Consider the following 25,476-nt stretch of genomic DNA (forward strand, 5'->3'; position numbering starts at 1 on the left):
ATATAAAAGTTAAAAAAAATTTAAAGAAAAAGATATTAAGAACTATCTACTTTGAGTGATGCGGCAGTCGTGATATTAGAATTAAAAAAAAGGAAGTATAATCACAGCAAGCACTACTTGGCTCTGCTATAGACAGTATTTACATTAACACTGCTCATTGGCTTGTGCTGTGGTTTGGATATTCGACCCTTTGCAACCTGCTTGAAATCTGATCCTCTATGTTGGAGGCGGTGCCTAACAGGAGGTGTTTGGGTCATGGGCGTGGATTTCTCATGAATAGATTAATGCTCTCTTTGGGGGGTGGGGAGACAGGGAGTGAATTTTTACTCTATTAGTTCCCGGGAGAGCTGGTTATTAGAAACAGCCTGGGACCTTCTTCCTCTCTCTCTTGCCTTCTCTCTCGCCATCTGATCTCTGCACACACCAGCTCCTCTCTGCCTTTCAGTATGTGTGGAAGCAGCCTGAGGCTTTCCCCAGATGCCCAATCTTCCAGCAGCAGAATCGTGAGCCAAATAAACCTCTTTTCTTTATAAATTCCCCAACCTCAGGTATTCCTTTACAGCAACAATAAAGGGACTAAGATAGCTTGCAACCTTTAGACTCGCCCAATGGGCAATGCAAGGAAAATATTTCCAGATAGAGAAGGCAAATGTTATCAGACTCAACACTGTAAAAATAAAGACATAGCCGAGAAAAGCTGAAAGATGGACAAGAGGAAAAGAGAGGAATGCGGAAGGCTAGTGGTACTAGTCCCTTCATCTTATAAAATTTGGCACCTAAGATAAAAGGTAGGAAACAGATGCAACAAGATACAGAGGTTTATGAACATTAAAACTGCAATGGTAGGGCTGGGTGTAGTGGCTCACGCCTGTAATCCCAGCACAGGGAGGCTGAGGCAGGTGGATCACTTGAGATCAGGAGTTTGAGACCAGCCTGGCCAACATGGTGAAACACCGTCTCTACTAAAAATACAAAAAAATTAGCTGGGTATGGTGGCAGGTGCCTGTAATCCCAGCTACTCAGGAGGCTGAGGTAGAAGAATTGCTTGAACTTGGGAGGCAGAGGTTGCAATGAGCCAAGGGCACCACTGCACTCCAGCCTGAGAGACAGAGCAAGAGTTCATCTCAAAAAAGAAAAAAAAAAAAAAAAAACTGCAGTGGTAATCAAGAGAGGAATTCATGTACTGATAAAACTAAGAAGTTGTGCATGCCTCTGTGTGTGTGTGTGTGTGTGCATGTGAACGTGGTCTATCAAACAGAGGCAACCCAAAGCACATACATCAGAAACGGCTGAGTGAGGAGTTATACAACTATTAGTAATAACCACTAAAAGAAGTTTAACAGGAACCATTAAAAATGTGTTGCTTCTGGAACAAAGCTATTGCTTTTCATTTACAACATTCCTCCACGATCTGATTTTTTCAGCCGTGTTCCTGAATCACTTTGAAAATAATCCTGTGTGTAGGAGTCAGCAGATTGTTTTTTTTCTGTAAATAACCAGATGGTACATATATTTTAGGCAGTATGGGCCATACAGGTCTCTCTCACAACTCTGCAACTTGGCTATTCTGGGGCAAACAGACAATTCATAAATGAATGAGTGTAGCTGTGTTCCAATAAAACTTTATTTACACAACAGGTGGCAAGAGGGATTTGGCCTGCAGGCTGCTATCTGCCAACCACTGATCTACTCCAGCATTTCCCAAACTATGTACAACAGGATACTCCAATATACTTGAAGCTTTTCCTCCAAAAGAGGGAGAGTTTCCAGTTCAAAGAGTTTAGAAAATGCTAGGTTTAACAATGTTAAGCAGATTTCTTAACTTCAAGGCTTCTTGCAGTCTCTAATGTGCTTATGAGCTTTTGGAAGCCAAATATGGAATAGAATTCAGCACACAGCATTTCTCCAATTTCCATGGATATATTGGAGAAGCAGCCAATCAGTGATATCTCAAGGGCCACTAATGTTGGGTGGGAAGGCTTGGGAAGCAGCGTCATGGTCTAATTCCTACCTTGTGTAGACAGAAAAATGAGGTTTAGAGAGTGGGAAGTTACTTGGCCGAGGCTACTCAGCTAGATGGTGTCAGAACTGGGACTGGAACCCAGGCAGCTTAGGCTGGTTGCTGCCATTTCAGAGGGCCATTCATTCATTTAGATGGCCCCATAACAAACCAGCGCAAGGCTATCCTGAGTCATCTCCATCCCGAGGGATTTTCCGGAAGGCACTTTGAAATTACATAATGACACAGATGAAACAATACTTAAACTTCAAAAAAGGCGAAGACTATGGGTTCAGATTTTATTATTTTATTTAGAAACATCACGAGGTGAGGTGAATTGATTGGACATATTCACCATGAGCCTTTCCTAATTTCTAATACAAGGTGGAGCAATAGAAAAAAACAGAAAATATGGAGGACAAAATCTTTTTCTCAACTTTTTTAGAATTCTAGACTATACTATTCAGTGTTACTAAAGCACACTTTGTATTTTATGAATCAGCAGTGATGAGTAACTACAGATTAAGCTCTATCTGAACATACAGCAATGTACAAAGCACAGAGCAAGAGTTTGGGAGACAAAAGAAAGTTTAAGAGGATCAGGGACAAAAGGAAAAGGTTTGGCCGGGCATGGTGACACATGCCTGTAATCCCAGCTCTTTGGGAGGCTGACGTGGGAGAATCGCTTGAGCTCAGGAGTTCAAGAGCAGCCTCGGGAACATGGTGAGAGCCCATCTCTACAAAATAATTAAAAATTAGCTGGGCATGGTGGCACACAGCTGTGGTCCCAGCTACTCAGGAGGCGGAGGCGGGAGGGTCACTTGAGCCCAGAAGGTCAAGACTGCACCACTCTGCACTCCTGCCTGGGTGACAGAGAAAGACCTTGTCTGAAATTAAGAAAGAAGAAAAGAAAGAAAGAGAGAAAGAGAGAAAGAGAAGAAAGAAAGAAGGAAGAAAGGAAGGAAGGAAGGAAGGAAGGAAGGAAGGAAGGAAGGAAGGAAGGAAGGAAGGAAGGAAGGAAGGAAGGAAGGAAGGAAGGAAAGGATGAAAGAAAAAGACTTGAGAAACCTAAGATCTAAGTAAACACCCCTAATATTTTGTGAAGGCAGTACAAATATATGAACCAAAGCAATATATCTCTAAACAAAGAAATGGTCAGAATATAAATTGAACTTTAAACAAAAAAAGAGGAGTTTAATCAGGGTCCAGGCAAGGTAAGTATACCCACTCTGAAACATCTTGGTTCATAAGTTGGTTTCTAAATTCTAGAATGCCTTATATCATTATTTTGTATTCAACACACAAATCACCCATTCCATTTTCTTCATATTTTTCAGGTATAATTTCATAGCCTATGAAGATTAATTGAGATGGATTTTTGAAAACCTGCCTAGCCAACTTAACTAAGGGACAGCTTTCCCCTAACACTCTCATGATTGATGTGAAAATGAAACCTGCTCCTTCCAGAGCCATGAAAATGCTACCTCTGCCGACAACATTCCCGTCCAACTAAGTTCAAGCCAGACTGCTCTTGAGTCATTGGTTAGTAACCCATGGGAAGAGGAAGAGTAGTTGCAGTTGACCTATAAACTCTGCTTTGGCCTTGTCCCAAGCTAACCCCTATTACAACCCACAGACTGTCCCTGGAGTCAGAAGTTGTCCCCAGACTTGTCCTAATGGCCTAGCACAGTGGGACTTTGTCTAAGAGTCATGGTCATCAAGAGACCTTCAGAGACCACTTAATTATACAAGACTTCATTTGCTAAACTCCTACAATTCCTGAGTGCCGTGGGACAAGGCAAGGAAGATGTAGTTGCTGGGCAAGAAAAGTGAACAACCATCTAGTTATTGATACAAGGTCCCTAGGTTCAAATGCAAGTAGCCCCTGGCCTGTGCCGTCCAATACAAGAACCAAAGAGCACACATGGCTACTTAAGTTGGCGAATGCAACTGAGGAACTGAGTGTCAACTTTTAATTAATTTCAAGTGATCTTATTTAAATGTAAAAACTAAAGCAATGTAAAATATGTTCCATTAAACATTAATGCATTGCTTTTGTAGAACTACATTTCACTTTAAATACTATATTGCTTAAAATATTATTTGGTGCATTGTAGCAGATAAGTCTACAAACGAAAGCATCACTGATCTACTTGGTGTCAATAAAGTGTTTCCATTTAAATGTTTTTTTCTAAACACTGATGTAACACTGTAATGTGTTCACCTGAATATTTTACACAGACAGTACAAGTTATGGTGATAACTATGTAAATCATAATTGGCAATCATATTAAAATACTTGCTTTAATTAAGATACAATTACATTGTTTCTCTAGTTTATAAAATAAATATGGTCAATTTTTCTAATCTGTCACTTTGAAAATTTTGTAGCAGTCCTAACGCAGAGACACTTTCCAAAATCTTAGGACCGATTCAAAATCCAGTGGAGATACAAAAATTAATAATACAATCAGAACAGTAAAGAGAAAAAGAGACAAGAGAGTAAGGTAAGCAATAAGCGACATAATCAATGGCAATTGTAATTTGCTGTGGCAGAGCAAAAGGAGAAAGCTGTGTGTTACATAAAAAGTCAAAGATAATAAGGCAGAAAATATTAACAGACAATTTCAGCAAAAACATACTGAATTTGATGCCATCTCCCCTCAGCGGTCAAAAACAGATCAATGAAATTCGTCACTCAAAATCAGAATTAAATGGCCAAAAAATTGTTTTAATAATTTTTTACATCTCAGCTCATAACTCTGGCCAGTTATAAAACATCTTGGATTCTTGAACCAGTTTATGGAACTGCTGAAAGAAATACAAAACCAGAAATGATTGATCATGTGTTCCTTGCCAGTGATCTCTGGTTGAATCACAAAGAATTTTTACAACCATTCCCTGCACAGTTAGCTACAATGCAAGATTTTCTTTACAAAAAAAGAATGCTTGCCGAATACTCAATGAAGGCAAAAATAGGCAGCATGGGCTGGGCACGGCGGCTCAAGCCTGTAATCCCAGCACTTTGGGAGGCCGAGGCAGGCGGATCACGAGGTCAGGAGATCAAGACCATCCTGGCTAACACAGTGAAACCCCATCTACTAAAAATGAAAAACTGAAAAATAAAAAAAATGTAGCCGGGCGTGGTGGCAAGCCCCTGTAGTCCCAGCTACTCGGGAGGCTGAGGCAGGAGAATGGCTTGCAGTGAGCCTAGATGACACCACTGCACTCGAGCCCGGGCGACAGAGCGAGACTCCCTCCCCCCCCAAAAAAAATAGGCAGTGTAGTTTATGTTTTTTTCACAGATATCACACTATATATGAAAGAGATAAATTTAAAGTTCCAAGGAAAGGAAAAACTTATTTGTGACCTAGCTAGACAGGCAGGAGAATTTATGTCAAAACTGACCTTTTCATAAGAGAAGTAAAAAATAATGGTTTCATGCATTTTTGTAACTTGAACCAATATGTGGGTGATTTCACTGAAATCAAAAGCATTATCTAAATTGCCTTCAAAATCCGTAAGAAAATGTTGAGGAATACTTTGTTGATATTGATAAATTTAGAGTTAGTTTTTCCATTTTTGCAATACTCCTTTGAATTTAATGTTAACAATTCTGAGCTGGCATAAGAGTTAGCGAATTTGCCTAAGTTGAACAGATGTAGCTTTGAAATTGATATTTTTTGTTTCAAAAAATCATATTAATTCGTCTCAAAAAGATGAACCAGTTTTGTCAAGTTGAATGCAAACATCATGGAGAATGATTTTTTGATGCTGAGTTCAGTTGCTGGACAACCTGTGTATTTGGGGTTTGGTTAACAAATATACTTTTTCGACTACAAATTTTATAAAAGCTAAATACAGACCAAGTATTTCAGATAAAAATGTAGTATCTGGTAGCTATAACATACATATCAAATTTCAAGACTTACTGTAAAATTTAAGAAAAAATGTCATATTAATATTTTTACATTGATGACATGTAGAAATAACATTTTGGGTAGACTGAGTTAAAGAAAATATATAATTAAATTAATGTCACCTGTTTCTTGGCCAGGTGTGGTGACTCACGCCTGTAATCCCAGCACTTTGGGAGGCTGAGGCGGGTGGATCACGAGGTCAGGAGATGGAGACTATCCTGGCTAACATGGTGAAACCCCATCTCTACTAAAAATACAAAAATTAGCTAGGCGTGGTGGCACATCCCTGTAGTTCCAGCTACTTGGGAGACTGAGGCAAGGGAATCGCTTGAACCCAGGAAGTGGAGGTTGCAGTGAGCCAAGATCGCACCACTGCACTCCAGCCTGGGCAACAGAGCAAGACTCTGTCTCAAAAAAAAAAAAAAATTAACCTGTTTCTTTTTAATTTTCTTAATGTGATTACTAGGAAATGTAAAATTACATATGTGGTTTACATTACACATCTGTTGAATATTTAGGGGCCCTGGCTACTCGAAATAGTCTTTTTCCAGAGCATTGACAGCATCTAAAAGTTTCTTAGAAATCTCAGACCCTAGCAGAAACCTACTGACAGAATCTGGATTTTCAGATTCCAGGCAATATGACTGCCCTAGGCTATCACCCAGCAGACTCCCAGAGCTGAGAGTCTGGGGGAGACCCAGGCCATTAGAACTTGCAGGACCAAGTACCCAATAGGAGAGAACCACACAGAGAAGTCCAGAGATTTATCTTTGAGTAGTCAGTGCATGTTTTGAGCAAACTACGTGTGCCTGAGTGGGTGGGGGAACACTAGAAAAGATTGGAGATAACAGTGTCTGGTACTGATGCAAAATAGTGTCTGTTTCCACCTGATAGAATGGAAAAACTCAGCTGGCCATGGTGGCTCATGCTTGTAATCCCAGCACTTTGGGAGGCCGAGGCAGGCAGATTATCTGAGGTCGAGAGTTCAAGACCAGCCTGGCCAACATGGTGAAACCCTGTCTCTACTAAAAATACAAAAATTAGCCAGGCATGGTAGAAGGTGCCTGTCATCCCAGCTACTGGGGAGGCTGGCAGGAGAATTGCTTAAACCCAGGAGGTGAAGGTTGCAGTGAGCTGAGATCATGCCACGGCACTCCAGCCTGGGTGAAACAGTGTGACTCTGTCTCAAAACAAACAAACAACAAAGAATGGGATAATTCATAATTCACGAGCACTGGGTACTCAGAAATATGTTGCTTAACCCATTTATGCCGGAGGTTGCAAATTTTTTTGTGTGTGAGAAATCCGACCTTGGTGATGACCTTAAGCAATAGGATATAAATAACTCCCACAAGTTTAGTGTTCCAATAATGGAACATGCAGCATAAATGGCTTAAGGAATAATTAGCCCTGTCTAATTAGCACTGCTCCAGTCCTATCTAATAAACTTTGAAAGTAAGACAAAAGAATCAACTGTCTCCAAGTAATTTATCTACATCCCAAAACAAAGCTCAACAATATTTCCATAACCCCAAAATATAACATCGCAATGTCTAGCATCCTGTCAAAAATTACCAGGCATGCAAGGAAGCAGGAAAATAGAACCCACAATGAGGAGCAATGTCAATCAACTGAAACTGATCAAGAATTAAGAAAGATATTAGAATTAGCAGACAAGTACAAATATTCAAGATTTTAGGCAGAGATATGAATATATAAAAACACAAATCAAATTTCTGGAAACAATATCGACAATGTATGAGATGAACAGTACACTGGATAGGATTAATGGCAGGCAGACATTTCAGAAGAACAGACTATTGAACTTGAAGACATAGCAATAGAAATGTCCAAAATGAAAAACAGGAAAGAAAGTAAAAAAAAAAAAATTGAACAAAGCACGAGTGAGCTGTGCAGACAACTTTAAGCAGCCTAATACACATATAGTTGGATTCCACATGGGTGGAACAGAGGGATAGAAAGTGATATTTAAAGAAATAATGGCTGAAAAAATATGCCAAACCTAATAAAAATATAAACCCAAAGATTCAAGGACCTCATTTAACTCCAAGCACAAGAAATATAAACAAACATATATCAAAGCACGTTGCAAATTGCTTAAAACCAGGAACAAACAAAACATCTTAAAAGGCAGCTGGGTGTGGTGGCATGTGCCTGTGGTCCCGGCTACTCAGGAGGCTGAGGCAGGAAGACTGTTTGAGCCCAAGAGTTTCAGGCTATAGTGGACTATGACTGCACCACTGCACTCTAGCCTGGATGACACAGTGAGACTTCACTTTTTCCAAAATAAAAATACTAAATGCAATTAGAAAAAAAGGACATATCACATAAACAAAAAAAGATAAGAATGATAGCAGATTTTATGTCAAAAACAATGCAAGTGTAAAATAGTGAAGCAAAATCTTTAATGAACTAGAAAGAAAAAATTGTTAATCTATAATTCTATACCCAGCAAAAATAGCTTCCAAAAATAAAGCTGTAGCTCCAATTGTACAATTAATTAGCACATTTTACTTACAAAAATAAAGGCAAAATAAGGATTTATCAGGCATTAAAAAAATGGAATGAATTCATCACCAGAAGTCCTATATAACAGAAATGCTAAAGTAAATTCTTTTAAGTAAAAAAAAAAAAAAATCAGGTAGAAATATGGATATAACAAAGGAATAAAGAACAGTGGAAATAGTTACTACCTGGGTAAATACATAAGAGTTTTCTCCTTATTATTTAAGCTTTTAAAAGAGCAGTGACTTCTCAAACAATAATAATTTATATGGAGTTAATCACATATGTAAAAGTAAACTGTACAACAATAACACAAAGGTCAAGATGGAAGTATCCTATTGTAATGTTCTTATATTATATGTGAAGTGATATAATATCACTTAAAGGTAGACTGTGATAACTTAAAGATGTATACTGTAAATTGTTTGTTTGTTTTTTGAGACAGAGTCTCACTCTGTCACCCAGGCTGGAGTGCAGTGGTGTGATCTCGTCTCACTGCAACCTCTACCTCCTGGGTTCAGGCAATTCTCATGCCTCGGCCTCCTGAGTAGCTGGGACTACAGGCATGTGCTACCACATCCCACTAATTTTTGTATTTTTAGAAGAGATGGGGTTTTTGCCATGTTGGCCAGGTTGGTCTCAAACTCCTGGCCTCAAGCAATCTACCCGCCTCAGCCTCCCAAAGTGCTAAGATTACAGGCATGAGCCACTATGCCCAGACTATACTGTAAATCATAAAGTAACCACAAAATAACAAAGACATATAGCTAGTTAGCCAAAAAAGGAGACAAATGGAATCATTACAAAAAAAGAAAAAGAAAAAAAACTCAATGCAAAAGAAGGCAGAGAAACCAGGGAAAAGAGAATAAAGAATAGACAAGATACATAGAGTACATATAGCAAGATGACAGATTTAAAATTAACTATATTAATAGTTACATTAAATGTCAGTAATCTAAATACACCAATTAAAAGACTTAATTTTCATCCTGGGGAAAAAAGATACAACTGTATACTGTCTACAAAAAAAAATGCACTTGAAATAAAGCAAAAAAAAAAAAGGGGGGGTTAAAAGTAAAAGGATGGAAAAAGTTATACCATGCTAACACCAATCCAAAAAAAAAAAGCTGAAGTGGCTTTATTAATAACAAGTAGAATTTACAGCAAAGAATATCAGCTGGTCTAAAGAAGGTCATTTCATAACAATAAAGTAACCAGTTCCTCAAGGGGACATAAGGATCCTAAGTATTTATTCACCTTAATAATAGCGATGCATCCAAATACATGAAGCAAAAACTGACAGAACTGCACAAGGAAACACAAATTTACAGTCACATATTTCAATACTGCTAGGGACGCCTGCTCTATACTAATGAGCAGTCCATATCCGGGTTGACTTGTGGCAAATTTTTATTTTGGCATCTTACTGGTATCATCATAACTAGCACTCTTGTGTCTGGCTTCCAGGCTAACCAGGAGTTACAGAAGAAGGCATTTTCAGGAAAGCTAACCTTAAAAAATAAACCAGGCTGGGCGCCGGTGGCTCATGCTTATAATCTCAGCACTTTGGGAAGCCGAAGCAGGCAGATCACCTTCGGTCAGGAGTTCGGGACCAGCTTGGCCAACATAGCAGAACCCTGTCTCTACTAAAAATACAAGAATTAGCCGGGTGTGGTGGTGCGCATCTGTAATTCCAGCTACTCGGGAGGCTGAGGCGGGAGAATCGCTTGAACCTTGTGGGCAGAGGTTGCAGAGATTGCACTCCAGCCTGGGTAACAGAGTGAGACTATACCTCAAACAAAAAAAAAAAAAAAGAAAAAAAGAAAAAGAAAAAGAAAAAAAAAACTGCATCAGCAAGTACGAGTTTTTAAAATGCAAAATTTCCCAAATTTCTACTGAAAAGATTTCTCTGGGAGTAATAAAGAAGTGAGAGAGTTTGAGTAACTTATGCAAGACCATATCAAAAAGCCCTAAAAGTTAAGAAATTTTGGCTTAACATTGACCCAAACTTTCTTCCAAAAAGCTAAGTTAAGAAAACAGTGATAATATTATACCTCAATAAAGCTGTTTAAAGAAAAAGAACGAAAGAAAGAAAACAGGAGTAATGGTCATTTTCCAGGTTCTGAGAACTAGAATTCTTTCCAATTCAGCACCAAACCGGCCTTTGGAAGATGTGCACATTCAAAAATAAAAACCTGGTGTTTTCACGAGTTGGGTACAGACTTGTACAATAAATATTTTCAGCAAAAAGCAGGCAGATACTTGAGTTCTAGTCTCCAAATCCAATTTAGAGGCACTAAAAACTCCAACCCTAATTTAACAGTTTTGTTCTTAAAATTCTACCACATGAGCATTCAAGCTGAGTTCCAGAATCCACTGTCATACACACATAGGACCTCCTTGGTAACATCACTGCCGTTTACTTATTGGCTGGGAAGCGAATGTGACCCTGGAATCAGAAGATCTTGATTTAAATCTCAATCCTGTCACTCCTAGATATGTGACTGTGTCCAGTCATTTTTCCTCTCGAGGCTTGATGTTGCTCATTTGTGAAATGGGAATAATACTACCTACTTCACATGGTATTTGTGATTAAATGACATTAGATAAGTGAAAATCCTGGCAGCATGCCCTGTACATAAAAGTCCTCTATAAATATTTATACATTTAGGAGTGGTGGCTCATGCCTGTAATCCCAACACTTTGAAAGGCTGAGGCAGAAGGGTCGGTTGAGCCCAGGAATTGGAGACCAGCCTGAGCAATATAGTGAGACCTTGTCTCTTCAAAAAATTAAAAAATTAGCCAGCCACTGGCCAAAAAGTTAAAAAACAAAAAGTTACAAAAAGTTAAAAAAAAAAAAAATCCTAGTTACTGGGGAGGCTAAGGTGAAAGGATTACTTGAGCCCAGGAGGCAGAGGTTGCAGTGAGCTGAGATCGTGTTATTGCACTCCAGCCTGGGTTACAGAGTGAGATCCTGTCTCAAAAAAAATAAAAAGTAAATGTATAATTAAGCATCACTTAAATTTAAACTGTGATTATTCATTACAAGTCGTTTTCTAGTACTTGAACTGAAACTTTCGGTATTCACTGTTAAGAAGGCATTACTCTTAGCAACAACTGTTTGTCCCACCAGACTGTGAACAATGCTTCAGGGAATAATAATTATTACTATTATATAATAAGAGGAGGGAAAGGAGGAAGAAGAAAAAGAGGAACATCTTGAGAGAGGAAACTTCTCTTACTATGAAATCTATTCTTCTCATCTTTTAAATAGTTATTCACCTATTTACCTACACTTGGTGATGGTAACTAATTCAGTAAGCCTACATATAATCGAGGCAACTTTCCCTGTTTCTGCAACTCGTTAACTCTTCCTAGTTGTCCCTAGAACCAAAACTAATGGGAAAACCATTGAGAACATATGAAAAAATGAAACAAAAGCCATTGTTGGGTAACTACAAGCAATGCGTGTGAATTTGGCAACCAAAGAAGATAAAAAGTTTGGAGGAGAAAAAGGGTTGGGTGAAGATTATGCAAACACAGCACTTAACTTTTCAAAACCAACTTCTAGCTGAAATGGAAAATAATGGAGAAGACATTGTGTGTAGGGAGACTTGGGTATGGGGCAAAGGAAGTATGAATGGGTTTATAAATTGTAGACCTACCAAGTTCTACAAACAGATAAAGGATACTACTATTTGAACCTAGAACTAGTATCTGTGCTCAAAATGAAAGTCAGAAGTTTTCCACAATAAGCTTACAGTTTCTTCTGAGTTTTTTGTTTTCTCTCTCTCTTTGTATTTTTTTTTTCAAGAAGCCTAAATACAAGAGATGGAACCAATTTGTTCATGAAAAAAATAAACTGCTTTCACTGCCTGCTATAACTAACTCGCGCCTTCTTCCAACACAGTGAGAAGCAAGTGTATAGAAAAAAAATGCCATGCAATGAAAGCTTTTCATTCTTTTTTAATGAGGATTTAAAACACACATACACACACACACACACACACACACACACACAGATGTTGGGTTTACATAAATAATCCTCCAAAATATCTTCCAACCATATAATTTTCTTGTTAAGCATATAATATGGTTTTTCTTTTTCCTGGAAACTCAATGTCAGGATATATCATGGTGACTATTTTTTTAAAAAATAATTGGATAATTCTGGGGTCAGAATGAAAAAAAAATATATAAATCCTATTTCAAAGTCTAATATTGAATTCATTTTCAGGAAGTGGATGGACGTCGTCTAACTCTGGTTGAAGTAAGCTATCTCTTCACTTGAGTTCATGGTCTATCAATTTTTTCCAGGAAGTTCTTAGCCTTATTTTTGGACTTAAAAACTGACGAGCAGCTGGGCAAGGTGGCTCATACCTGTAATCCCAGCACTTTGGGAGGCTGAGGCGGGTGGGATCACTTGAAGTCAGGGATTCAAGATCAGCCTGGTCAACATGGCGAAACCCCATCTCTACCAAAAATACAAAAATCAGCTGGGTGTGGTGGCACATGCCTGTAATCCCAGCTACTCGGGAAGTTGAGGCATGAGAATGGTTTGAACCCAGGAGGGAGAGGTTGAAGTGAGCTGAGATCACACCACTGCACTCCAGCCTGGGCGACAGAGTAAGACCCTGTCTCAAAAAAAAAAAAAAAAACAAAAAAAAACCATGCATGCTCACCTCTAAATTTCTAAATTTTCAAGGTGGAATTTCCTCATTATGGCACACAGTTCAGGGTCAGAGGTCCGTCTTTCTACTTGCCTGCTATCAAGAGCAGGAAACAGGACAGGCACAGCGCTAAGGAAGAGCATGCTTATCAAAGTTTCTCCTAGAGCCTCAGGGCGATTCATCCTGCAGAGGACCGCTCTTGGGTCCTCAAGGGTTCCTTTTGGAAAAGGGCAGGATCTCATGCCCTCTTTGAGCCTCTCCTTCCCTTCAAGAGTAATAGGTTTCCTCCAACCTGTCCAGTCAGTATTCTTCAGGATCATAACTGGGTCTTATCAGAACCACAGAGCCTTGCAGTCCTTAAAAGGCAGGGAAGGGGAGATAAGAGCAGTGTAACCAGCAGGCTGCTGAAAGCGAGGATGAGATTTCTGAGAGCCTGTATTCATGCACACAGATGTGTCCTAGCAGGCAGGCTTCCCCTCCACGAGAGGTTCATTTAAAGAACCGATCCTGAAGAGGAAGTGACTCTCCGCTTCCGCAGGCCTGAAATAGAGCCGCTTGCCTCACCAAGTACCACTGAGGGGATCCAGCCAGAAACCAGAGGCTGCTGGTTGCGATGCACAGCGCTGAGAAAGGAGGCAGAGGGCTCTGGGGCTCAGTCAGGCTGATGGCCAGTTTCTGTAACGCTCAGCAGAGGGGAAAGAAAGCCTCTTTAGAAACAGAGTTGGCAAAACACTGAATATAAAGAATACTCAGCGAAAATGCGTAATTACAGACACCGAGGAACCGTCTAGACTAGATCCCCATGGTACATCCTTTATAGGAGAGAGTGAGGCTAGGGCTAACTCTCCACCTACATCCTTTTTTAAAAAATAAAAACATGTATATTTTAGAAACAAGGTCTTGCTCTGTGGCCCAGGCTGGAGTGCGGTGGTGCAATCATAGCTCACTACAGCCTCGACATCATGGGCTCATGTGATCCTCCCACTTCAACCACCCAAGTATCGAGGACTACAGGTGTGTGCCACCATGCATGGCTAATTTTTTAATTTTTTGTAGAGATGGGGTCTTACTAAGTTGCCCAGGCTGGTCTCAAACTCCTGAGCTCAAGCCATCCTCCTGCCTCAGCCTCCCAACGTGCTGGGATTACAGGCATACACCACTGCACCTGGCCCCCACATATCTTTTATAGCAAGTGGCTCTCCAGGCTTCCTTATTCCTGCTTGATGTGCAGAGATAGGGATGGTTAGAGGAGGAAAAGTAAACTTAGGAAGCTACTGATATATCCTGTCATTTATGGCAAAAGGTTTATGACCTTGGATCTGAATCCAAACCCAGACTCGACTACTTATTGTCATACCTCATTTGAGGTACTTAACCTACCAAGGCTTCCACTTAAAAAACTGTGCTAATTGTGGCCGGGCGCGGTGGCTCATGCCTGTAATCCCAGCACTTTGGGAGGCTGAGGCGGGCGGATCACTTGAGGTCAGGAGTTCAAGACCAGCCTGGCCAACATGATGAAACCCTGTCTCTACTGAAAATATAAAATTTAGCCAGGTGTGGTGGCGCATGCCTGTAATCCCAGCTACTCGGGAGGCTGAGGCAGGAGAAAGGCTTGAACTCAGGAGGTGGAGGTTGTGGTGAGCCAAGATCATGCCACTGCACTCCAGCCTGGGAGATAAAGTGAGACTCCGTCTCAAAAAAAAAAAAGTGCTAATTAAAGTACAGCATGTCAAGCCCTCAAAGCCCTCAGCACAGGGCCTGGCAAGCAGTGAACAGTCAACAGATGATGCTACCAGTGGCAGCACCACCGTCATGGCATCCTCTCATGCCTCCATGACATCTAGAATGTGCTTCCATCACAATTCCTATGCTTGTTTATTTACAAATGTATCCCCCACTGTAAGCTCCGTGAAGGCGGGCTTCACTCTATTGTCTCAATAACAACCATCAAATGGGCACACACGTCCATGTGCACAAGCATACACACACATACCAAGCATACACACACGTGCACAATCATACACACACATGGTTATCAAATGTTTGCTGAACAAAGCAATGACAGAATCAACAGTCTGTTTGATTACTTTTACTTCCTGTGTCTACATAATTCCAATTTCAAAGACCTTTCTTCAGATGCTAATAATAACATAATAATGTTCATATAGGTGGATAACTTGACTAGGTTAACTGAAGTTGATGGTTACATCAAGATTCTATGTCCAGCAACACCAATTAAAGAAGACTGCTGAAACAAAGATCCCTTGGTCTGTGTGTGCTCCAGTCTGTACTAACAGTAGCTGGAGTATAGTGTTGTGATCATAGCTCACTGTGGCCTCGTACTCCTGGGCTCAAGGAATTCTGCCTCTTTGGCCTCCCAAGTAGCTGGGACTACAGGTGTGGACCTCCACACTAGCTAACTAAAAAAGAAAAAAAATTATAGAGAAATGTTGCCCAGGCTGGACTCAAACTCCCTGGGCACCGCAGACTCAACCATTACTCATCTTTATAAGTGCCCCAGGCCTGTCACACTGTAAACACTCAACTGAAACTTTGCTGAATTACATGCAATAGCCAAACCACCTGGGATAAGTAACATTGCCATAAACAGAGTCCCAGATCTACTGGGGCAAGAAAATTGTGCTCCCTTTTAATGGGGAAATTAAAGTACCAAACTATTTTGGCCTGGGTAAACAACTTTTCGCTTTTTGCAGAACTTAAAGTAGAGAAAGGAGAAACGTGCATTAAGTCGTGAATACAAAAAAGAAAAGAAAAAAGTCACAAAAAGAGCAATATTTTTATATTTTTGCAGTGAACAATTGCCAGGTGGGAGGGCTCTGGGTGCACAGCAAACACTGCTGAGGCCCCCTGGCTGCTCAGGACCGACAGCAGCCTGCAGCTCTACCTCAAGGCAGGGCAAGAACCTCCAACTACCATCCTACTCTATTCCTGACCCTGAGTAAACCCTTATGTTCACAGCTTTGGGGGAAAAGTAAAGATTCCTTAATCAAGTCAATCTGTCAAGGATTTCCTAATACCTACTCTCTGGTATATTCTCATGGACAGAGGATCGTAAGTAGAAAGCATCCCTAGCGAGCCTTTTGATCAAAAGGGTCTAGCACAGTCTTAATATGTCCAATTATTCATGAGTTACACCCACCCTAGACTGGCTACAAAGCACAAACTCCCTTCTAAGATTTTCCAGAAATATGATTTGAAAAAGAAAAAAAAAAAGTCAACGTGAATTCTGCTCTGTGTATGTACAATTTCCACTTGCAAGGGAAAGGTTATCCAAAACAAGCTTGTTTCAGTTACTTTCAAGGTACTGCCACAGGCAAGGACAGCCAAAATAAATTTCAAACAATTTTCCCCAAAGTTCAAACCTTCTAAAATGCCCTGACCTGACCAGTTTCAAAACTGGTATTTCCAAGTTACAGTTCCAAAGGATCCTTTTTAAAAGCAAAAATTTCCTGTACATAAAAACTTTGATAGCGTATTCAATATCATTATTATACTAAACAAAGGTGACAGCCAAATGAGATTGACTCAGAACAAAGGCAGAAGGGTTTGCAAATTGTTAAGAAGAAAAAAACTGAAAGGGAAAAGAATACAAGCCTCAAGAAGCACTGTCAAAAAGGGCGAGGAAGGAAAGGAAGGAAGGGAGAAAGAGCAGAGCAGCCTTGGATAGAAACAAAGCCATGTACTGGAAACCCTGGGAAACTGCAGACACAAAGGGTGAGCTAGCAGCGTGGAAGAGCTGAACAGGCAGCTGAATTGGCCAGAGGAAAGCTGAAAGAAGTAATCAGAAAGGATTGCAAGGGGGAAACTTACCCCAAGTCAAAGAGCAGGCTGGAGAGTGGAGAGCAATTAAACACCAATGACAGATGGAGATAAGGGCATCCAAGGCAAATGTGTCCCTAAGACACTTGAAACCCAGGCCTGCCAGGAGGTGGTTGGGAGACAGCAACAGACCAGGAGCAGGAGGGGAAGAATGTCAAAGAGGGAAACAAACAAAGGGTCCTAGGAGGAGGAGAAAGTTGCCAAAGTCTGGGGATGAGGGGCGGTATCAGGATGTTTGTGGGGAGTGGTACTATGGCTGTGTAAGGAATAATAGAGAAGTCCTGAGCAACGGAGGTCCCCCTCCCCCACCACGCTCATCACCTTCTTCCTCCTACAGGAAAATGGCTCTTATTTCTAACCCCAAGGACCATGATGTTGGGGGGACAACACAGTCACCACTACCATGGGGAGCTGGATCGTTTTCCAACAGTACCCCTGTGGAAAAAGAGGAACCAGGCTAACTTTGACCATCCACCTATATCTGACATCCATCAAGAATTTTGTAGTATCCCAAGGCATTAAGCAGGAGGAAAAAGTTTGATGGTGTAAAGGTGAAGTCGTCTTCTGAAAGGAGCTGGGCTGGGTGAAAAAGGATAGTGGGTGCAGTAGCCATGCTGGGCCTCTGTGTATATGGAGGGGTGTGTGTGTGTGGTGTGTGTGTGTGTAGCAGGACAGAGGGATGCATGTGTTTAAAAGTTGGCAATTGGCCGGGCGTGGTGGCTCACACCTGTAATCCCAGCACTTTGGGAGGCCGAGGTGGGCAGATCACAAGGTCAGGAGTTCAAGACCAGCCTGGCCAACACAGTGAAACCCCATCTCTACTAAAAACACAAAAATTAGCTGGGTGTGGTGGCATGCACCTGTAGTCCCAGCTACTTGGGAGCTGAGGCGGGAGAATTGCTTGAAGGAGGCGGAGGATGCAGTGAGCCAAGATCGTGCCATTGCACCTGGGTGGCAGAGTGAGACTCCGTCCCAAAGAACAAACAAACAAACAAACAAACAAACTTGGCAATTGCTCTTGAGAGACAAGACTTAGAAATGTAACATGATGGCTGGGTACTGTTTCTCTTGCCTATAATCCCAGCATTTTGAGAGGCTGAGACAGAAGGATCACTTGAGCCCAGGGAGCTAGAGACCAGCCTAGGCAACATTTCTCTACAATTTTTTTTAATTAGCTTGGCATGGTGGTGCACACCTGTAGTCCCAGTTACTTGGGAGGCTGAGGAGGGAGGAATCCTTGAGCCCAGGAGTTAAAGGCCGCAGTGAGCTATGATCACACCACTGTACTCCAGCCTGGGCAACAGAGCAAGATCCTGTCTCTAAAAAAGAAAAAAGTAAAAGAAGAATAAGATGCTAAGAGAACTGCAGTGTGCAGAGAAATGTACTAAGGAAGGGAGATTTATCCCAGTGAAAGCCCTGGGTGGAAAACCTAGTGAGGATCACTGAAGTCAGGGCATGCACAATGAAGCCGTAGGAGAAGATGAAACTCAACCTCCAGCTTTGTATAAGTTGACCCTTCCAGTCAGAGGGCAGTGCTGAACTTTCAATCAGGAGATTTTACTTCTAATCCTAGCCCAGGCAAGTTTCTCAACCGTGAAGCCTTGGTTTCCTCTTCTACAAGATGGAAACCCTGGGTCATCAGCCCTAAGAACCCAACGGACTTCTTGAGCGTCTCAAGTGAAAACGTCAGTAAAACCAAGTGAAAACTGAAAGACTGTAAAAATCTGTTATTACTGCACAAAAAGGATGAAGTAAGAGATACACGAACGTATAAATGGAGCCCAGAAGTGGATTAAGGGCTTAGAATTGTGGGCCCAACTCAGCAACCGTGAATCATCAGGGGATCTGAAGCAACAGCAGTTTCCAGTACAAGGAACCCCTAAGATTTAGAGGAGATTTGGAGTCAGAGGGTTTTATACATGCCCAAGCAATTCTGGCTTATTTTACAAACTCTTATAGAACAACGGGGATTGAAACTGACTGAATATCCCAAAAAGGATTGTGATTGATGCTGGAGCTACTAGAGGGCCATTTATTCACAATTCACAAAAATTAGGAAGGCAAGATGTTTTGGGGTGCTGGCCAGGAACTGGAAGACAAGCAGGCCTAGGTGGAGACACAATACAAAACCTTTTTTAGGGACATGTACTTAAAATTCAATAAACCACGTAATGCCTCCTCTTATCTTCCTGTACCCAAGATTCTGCTCCTCGATTCTTACTGGCACAGCAACTTGCTACTCTGGCTTTATTTGAGTTGACATGATTACAACACTGTTCTGAAAACAAAAAGGTGCTGCCTCTGCTCTAGCCCTCATACTTGAAGTATTTGTTTACGTCTGTTGTTTCTGAACTGCGAGTCCACCCAGGGCTGGGCCCAACCCTTATTCATCTTTATAGGTTTCCCAGGCCTGTCACACTGTAAACACTCGACAGAAGCTTTGCTGAATTAAATCCACTAGCCAAACCACCTTGGATAAGCAACAACTTCTTATAAACTGAAGTTTTCTCACTGATCAAACAAAGGATGTGGGCAAGGTACCCTCCAGCTCCAACAAATGCAAAACCAACAGAATGTTCTGAAAACACAAAAGCACTGTCTGGAGACACACTGTAACTTTTATGTATTTCATGCAATAGAAAAATGTATAGAATTAAATCTGATTCATATGTCAATTTTTAAGTAAACACTTATTTTTAGGTATTAGATCCATTCCTTTGTTAGGCAACGAAATATAAAAGCAGCCTCAGGTTTTACATATGGAAAAACTATACATGCCGGTTATCCTAAAATAACATTTATTTGGATTAAAAAAATGTTAATTCTGACATTTCCTTTTAAACCTCCTCCCCTGACAGACTATATCTGGAATAACATTGACATAACAGAAACAAATAAGTCTCTTTACAATGACTACAGTTTAACAAAGGCGCCTGTCTTTTTACCTTCCTTGTTTACTGAACAAAGGCAGCAAATGTAAGTACAGTTGCCCCAGCAGCTGGCAAGTTCTCTCCCATATGCGAAGAAGTTGTGGAACAGCTGGGGAATGCAAGATGCTTTTGAACAAGCTGCTATGTGATCCAAAATAACGCCGCCTGTTCATCTTCCGTACAATGGAAGCGACAGCCCAGCGCAGGTCTGGCGCATGCCCTGCAGCGGCTTCTTTCTTCCCAGATGGAGTGCAACAAGTGGCTACAAATGGAGTGAGATGCACAAAAGCAGGGATCTTGCTCCTAACTCTTTACATGCCTCCGATTGGTTATGCACGCAGCTCATTTTCCAGTGTGGGAGAAGCTGCATGTCATATCCAGATGTAAAACCTACATAAATGACAATCCTTCCCTGTCCTCCTGTCCATGCACTTTCTTGAAGATAATGTTCATGGTAACTACACATCGGGTGGTGTATAATGACATTATAACGTTTCTTTATGGTGCTTTAGTCCATACCAATTGTTTAAAAGAGCAAAACCCAAATCAAGAGGTATAAAATAGCAAAAAATGATCAGATGTATTATAAGAAATTAGATATACAGTATACTTATAGATACAATATACAATTTTATATTTCTTGCATGTATATACAATAGAGAGTATATTTGTTCATTTGAAAAACTTTCAAGTTTTTTTAACATATGAAATAGCTATACTGGTTGCTCATTAGTTGTTCAGCTTAACTGATCTATACTTCATGCTGTCATCTAGAAGTTAGTTTAGCAACTTTCAGATCATACATAGTTGACCATGTTTAAGGAAACATTTTTGAAATGTTATGTCTCAAACTCTCCTTCCTCTTCGATCAACTTGGTGGTTCACCTTTAAACAGACTGTCAGAAAACATTACATTTTCCAAGGAAATGGTCCCTCTTCCCAGGATTAGGCCAGCACAATTTTCACAGAAGCAGTTACATTTCTTTAGTGCCATTTATGGCTAGCGAATGAGAAGAGAGAATACATATTTCCTTTTCACCAGTTCATTTGGTTTGGGTTTTTGTTTTTTTAAATAAATTCCTACCATCTTGGCCATTAGAATACTGCGCTTTACATTTTAAAGAAAGGGAAATGGCTGAAAGGCCAGCCACAGAATTACACAGTGGCAAAACCAGGAGAAAAGCTCTACAGTTCAGGAGCTCCTTGTAAACTCCTTGGGCGACTGGACCGTTTTCCATCACTACCAACCTTTCCTGAGCCCCAACTTGCTGAGAGAAGGCGGAATTGCTGACTGTACTATATTGCCATATTCACTAAGAATAGGGTGTTCAGGGCAACTATGAACCACTTTACCTCTCTGGATGAGGGAAGGAAGGGAAGGATTCTGTTCTTAAACATCGTCATTAGTTAACATTTGTTGAATAGCAACTATGTGCTAGGTACTGTGCTGAGTATCTCATGAATTATCTAATTTAGTCCTCATGGTTTGAAACCAGGAGGCACTATTATTACTCATAGCTTGCTTTGTTTAGTTTTTTTACAGACAGCCATCTAGCTCTGTTACCCAGGCTGGGGTGCAGTGATGCAATCATAGCTCACTGCAGGCTCGAACTCTTGGGCTCAAGTGATCCTCCCACCTCAGCATCCCAAGTAGTTAAGAGTACAGGTAATTTTTAAATATTTTGTAGAAACAGGGTCTCACTATGTTGTCCAGGCTGGTCTCAAACTCCTGGCCCCAAGCCATCCTCCCACCTCGGCCTCCCAAAGCCCTGGTACTACAGGTGTGAGGCATGGCACCTGGCCTTTGATTTATATTTTAAAAGAAGAAAGTGAAGCTCAGATGTTGGGTAAATTGTCCAAGGCTACAGACCTCTAAATGGTGAAGGCAGCAACTGAACCCAGCCATTCTGACTTCCCAGGCTCGCCGTCATCAGCGCGCCTCGCTGCCTCTACCTGGGACATTCCAAGTCCCTGACTGTCACACCAGAGCTGCAAACATCTTCCTTGAAGGCAATACATTTTAAGTACATTCAGGACAATGCCGAAGTCCTATTTTGTAAACTTGAGCTCAAATGTTGTATAAAAGTTGTGAATACAACCACATCCTTGGATCCCTCAAAGAAATTCTGAGGTTTTAACTTATCAGTCAGTAAGGTGGGCCATTATATCCAAAGCATGCTTCACTTAATTTTAAACGCACATTCAGCACAGTGGCAAAGTCACATACAGCTTAAACAAGGTGGAAACTGTAGCTCCTTGCAAAAGAAAAGGCAAGCAGTGCTCCGTGCTGTGTAGAATTCCTGACGCCGGGCCCACCTGCCTGATGAAACACTGCAAAAAGCAAAGGACGACTATTTCCACCTCTCTTTGGAATTGTCTTATACTTCTAAGGGTTTGGGGAGGAAACCTTAGTTCTCTTCATATACATTAAGTTTTAAACACGAGTTGCTTCAGTTATGGCACTGGCATTAACACAAGCCAGAGATAGGTGGAAAGTCCACCAAGCCCTAAAGCCTAACATAATCAAACCTGAACCCCGGGGTACAGCACACACCCAGCAGTCCATAAAGCGCTCTTCAGTAACTGACTTTGCCAAAAATAAAAAAATAACTTGCAAGGAATAAACAGTCATCTTTGGCACAGGGCAGACTCTTGGATCTGTTAACCTCTCTAAGCCTCAGTTTCCTCATCTGTGAAACAGAAATCACCTCCTGGAAAGAGGTGGAAACGTTTAAAGAGAAAATGAAGAGCCTTCCACATTGTGTAGGGGAGAGTCCCTCATCCAACAGCACTTCATAAAAACCAGTGCCTGCCCTTTCCTTCCAACAGAAGAAGGGGGTGGAGGCCGATAAGACAAGACACGAAAACGTGAATTCCATCGACTGACTGCGAGGGGCCAGGGTTCACACTAAGCAGACTAAGAGATACGTCCTGGGTTTCTCTTCTACACCACCTCCTCCTCTCCTGTTCAGATGCTGAGAAACATCTGGCGCAGCAGAGATGCTGCCTCTGACATTTCTATGACAAAACGTGTGCCTGTGCTAGGGTTTGCTCGGGCACAAGTTATCACAACCTCGGGATGGGACTGGGAATGGCAGACAGGAGCTCCTTTAATTTCCCCAGCTGGCCTCTCCCCTTGTGAGGAACTTCTCATTGCAATAAACTGTCAGACTCCACAAGATCTCTCAAGCCAACGCCTGAAGCGCTTAACCCCGCACCTGACCCAGATTGCGGCCTGGACTGCAGCCTCCCCGCCGCTCACTCACTGTAATGCAATTACCGCCTTCTGGAGCTCCACTCAGGGTGCAGGGGACGGATGCTAAACCACTCCCTTCGGGGAGCCCGCACGCGCGCAGAAACGTGGGCAGGCGGAGTGGCCTGGCGCAACACGCGTCGGGTTCAAACCCGCGCGGGCCCTGCGGAGGCGCCGGCCTGGGACCCCGGGCTGGGGCGTGGGGGCCACCGCAGCCCCGGCCACTTGCGGCTGGTGTCGGGAAAGGAACCGGGCGATGTCGCAGTTCTGATCACTGGCGCGCCACTCCCCGGGCCACCCGCCTCCCCGCCCTGCTCTCCGCGTAACGGGCAGCCGCGCTAACTTCCCGAAACTCCGCGGAGAGAAACCCTGTCCCGGCCCGCTCCTCCCCGCGGCGCGCGCTGGGGACGGAAGTGGGTGGGAGCCGCGGCCCCGCCGAGCCTTTGTTACGGCTCGGGGACCCCGCGGGCCGAGCGCAGCGCCCCGTCGCAGCGGCCCAGGGACCCACCGGCCTCCACCCCCGGGAAGCTCCCCCCGTTCCCGCTTCCGTCCCCGACAGGGCCGCCCGCAGCCAGAGCGAGACTGACCCGCGCCTGCGGCCCCAGAGCGGAACGCAGCGGCGCGTACTGGCGTCTGCCGGCGCTGGCTGCGCGCGCCCCTCGGCCACCGGGCGGAGGGACTTTCCTCACCTTCCCGGCTCTTCCACACCTACCGGTGGCAGGATCGCCGCTTCCCGCCGACAGTGGCTCGGCGGCCCAGACTTCTCAGCAGTGCCGCGGCCACGCCCCGCCTCGTTCCCACCGCGAGGGGAGCGGGTCCCCGTTCGGGATGATTCACTTCGTTCCTTACCTGGAGGCTCGCGCGTCCCCTCCCCTTGCGACCCGCGCGGCGGCCGGGAGCTGGCGCCCTCTGCTGGGCCACCAGGCGGGAGCACCCTCGGACGGGGTGGAGAGGGTGGGGACACGGAAGGGGGCCGAGCGCAGGCACCCCACCTCTCCCAACACGGGCACCCTTTCCCAAAACAGGGACCAGTGAGCGGGGACCATGCTGGGCCGACTCCCGAGGGAGACACGAGAGCTGTCCCCACGCCCCAGGATACGAACACGCGCCCGAAGCCGACCCCTTCCACGGCCAGCGGGTCCAGCCCCGTCCTCGGAGGTGGCCCAAGGAAACCGCGATGAATCGGCATAAGCACGTCCTGTCTTAAAACACCAGAAAGGCAGATTTTACTTTGTTTGGAAACTAAGTTTGTGTCCTGTGTCTCAGTAGCTCTCAGGGTAGTGGCAGTCACGCCCCCGGGGTCCCAGGGCTGGGAAGAGGCTTGGGTGAGCCCCAGCTGCAGCCCCGGGGATGCGGGGCTTTAGGATCCCAGTGGGGCTGGAGGCCAGGGCCGCCCTGTCGCTCTCCCGGCCGGGGGTGTGGCTGTCCAACTCTCTCTGTCCACTCGCTCCAAGTGAACTCTTCCAGCAAGTTGGCCTCTCAGGCTGTCCCCTGAGGACCTGAGCGAAACTCTGGAGGAGGACCAGGAAGAGGGGAGAGAGGACATTTCCGAGACCTTCCCGGGGGTGCGCCCACACTAGCGCGTCCACACTTGCGTCCCCACTTTTTCCCCCCCGACTCACCTTCTCCGCGCGCTCCTGCCGAGCCCCGACCGGGCTCGCACACCTGCCGGGCCCGGGCCGGGGGCGCACCCTTGCGCGGGACCTCGGTGGTGCGGCACCGTCCCCTGCCCAAGCTCGCTCTCAAGGAGGTGGGGGCCCCACGAGAGTCGGCCCGGGCCACTGTCGCCGTCGCCGCCGGAGCAGAGCCAGTGGCGAGCTCGTCAGGGCAGACCGGGCGCCTACGTCCCCGAGAGCCGGCGCGCGAGTCCCGGCCAGCGGGCAGGCGCCCGGTATTAATTGTAGGGCCCCCGGGTGTTGGCCGCCGGGCGCTCTGAGTGGCTCGGACCGCGCGCCAGGCCGGCAGGGCCGGCGCCACCCACCCCCTCGGCGCGCGCCCGGCCCAGGGACGCGCCCACGCGCACGCGCCCGGCGGCTCGGGGCTCCCTGTCTCTCACCGGCTCTGCTGCCCGGAGGCAGCTACTTACCCTGGAGCCCTGAGACGCCCCTCTAAGTCTCCAGACCTTCCAAGGATAAATAAAATCTGGCGACCCGTGCCAACGCTGTGGGCCAGTTGCAAAGGCGATCGTCCTTGCTGGCCACGCGCACCTGTGAAAAAGTCACGGCATCCCCCAATCTCCTCCACCGGGACGGAACCCAGCCTCGGTGGTTCTCGCACTTTAGCTACACCAGAGTCCTCCAAAACGTTTGTGAAAACACCATGACTGCCGCGCTTCGTG

The 25,476-nt window shown here is 43.8% G+C and overlaps 1 protein-coding gene across 18 annotated transcripts in view; it reads right to left on the reverse strand.

Moving 5' to 3' along the window:
* The window catches only part of LOC102125303 (supervillin), a 275,990-nt gene extending 250,981 nt beyond the window's left edge, over positions 1–25,009 (reverse strand). For 10 of the 18 annotated variants that reach the window (XM_074001307.1, XM_074001301.1, XM_005564890.5 and 7 more), the window contains exon 1: positions 24,761–25,009. The gene's annotated coding sequence lies outside the window, so the exon portion shown is untranslated. Of the gene's footprint in view, positions 1–23,151; positions 23,400–23,827; positions 24,014–24,760 lie in introns of those variants that run through there. The other 8 variants (XM_074001302.1, XM_015455707.4, XM_074001320.1 and 5 more) reach the window with 4 other exon arrangements.
* Positions 25,010–25,476: the final 467 nt, after the last annotated feature.

The sequence above is a fragment of the Macaca fascicularis genome, chromosome 9 (assembly GCF_037993035.2).
Source record: "Macaca fascicularis isolate 582-1 chromosome 9, T2T-MFA8v1.1".
In the NCBI taxonomy this organism is placed as follows: domain Eukaryota; kingdom Metazoa; phylum Chordata; class Mammalia; order Primates; family Cercopithecidae; genus Macaca; species Macaca fascicularis.